This window comes from Plasmodium inui, assembly GCF_000524495.1.
Source record: "Plasmodium inui San Antonio 1 unplaced genomic scaffold supercont1.26, whole genome shotgun sequence".
Lineage (NCBI taxonomy): Eukaryota > Apicomplexa > Aconoidasida > Haemosporida > Plasmodiidae > Plasmodium > Plasmodium inui.
Window position 1 is genome coordinate 8692 of NW_008481860.1, and position 1621 is coordinate 10312.

Sequence of the window (1621 nt, forward strand, 5' to 3'; positions counted from 1 at the left end):
TACTTTTATTAAAATAAAAAGAAAACTATTTCATACTATCCAAAATGAAAAGAAGTACATACCTACCTATATATTCATTGCGCACACTTTTTTATGAATAACTTCCATTTATTCAAAACAAACCGCTGTTTTAAATCTCGCGTCCTTCTTCTATTTCATGCAATTAAATATGGACAAAATCTTCTACAGAAAAAAAATAAAATTATACTTAACCAGAAATAGGAGTACAACTTAACATAAAAATGCAAATCCATTTTAAAGCATTAAGAGAAAAATTTAAATTTTAGAACACGGTAGGTTATAAAAACATAGGTACATAAACAAAAAAATAATATATGTACAGTTAAAATTGGCAAATGGTCATATAGAAACATAATTATATCTAAAATAAATGAAAAAAAAAACATATTATTATATATAACGCGTTTAAAAATGAAAAGAAAAAAAAAACGATAACAGATCTCAGACTAGCGTACTTAATTATATATAAAGAAGTATTCAGAAGGGCTAGTTACAGAAACGAAAAAGATGTTTCTAAAAATGAATCAGTAACTGACGAATTTTCCTCTTTTTTTTTTTTCTTTTTTTTTTTTTTTTTTTTTTTTTTTTTTGCATATTCATTATTGTTTCGGTAAATACGTAAATACTCATTTGTGTTTTAATTTCTACTTCTTTCTATATTTGTATTCTAATAATCTTAAATTTCGTTTTGTGATAAATACTTGTTATGCAAACTATAGAAAAAAAAATAACTATTCTTTTGAACCAGAAATCTAAAGATTAAAAAGAAAAGCTTATTACAGTTATAAAGTTTTTTCTTTTTTTTTTTTTCTTTTCCTGTATTTCATTTATTCTTTTATAGCAAAGTAACATATATATAATATTTCTTTCTTATATTTCTATCATTTACGATGAACAATTTTGCTACTAAATCACAACTAACAGAAGACAGTCCACGCTTAAGGCGTGCATTATACTTATATAATAAATTTTCTCGAATATTAAAAAAATTAATACTTTTAACATCCTCTGTATATGTAATTATTACCCTATTCACATAACTTGTATTAATCCCCCATTTGAAGTACTGCTGAAGTAGAAGTAACGGTACGAATCTATTATTGTAAATATAAACAAAATGACATGCTACGCCTTTAACATATACATTATACATATGTAATTATAAAAAGAGTGAGTAACTGAATTCCATTTTTGGAGCAGTTAAGTATTATTTAAAAGGACAACGTATATGTAATATAAATGTATCACGGAATCCATGGGTCCCATAACATGTATTTATTCTGTGTTTCAAATATAATTTATGACGAAAAGTATAATTCTGTTTTTTTTTTTTTTTCTTAACTTTTAAAAATATTTAAACACATGTCCTATAATGAAGTTTTATAATCATACACATTTTTGACAGGTATCCGAATCAGCTGTACATACATCAATTAACAGTTCTTTCCAAAAGTTTATTAAATATGAAACGCTGTAATGTTATTAACTACACATCACGATGAGTAAGAATGGTAAAAAACTACAAAAACGTGTATTTGACTGAAAATGAAGAATGAACGCAATCACGACATAACCATAAGATGGAAACACAACAAAAAAA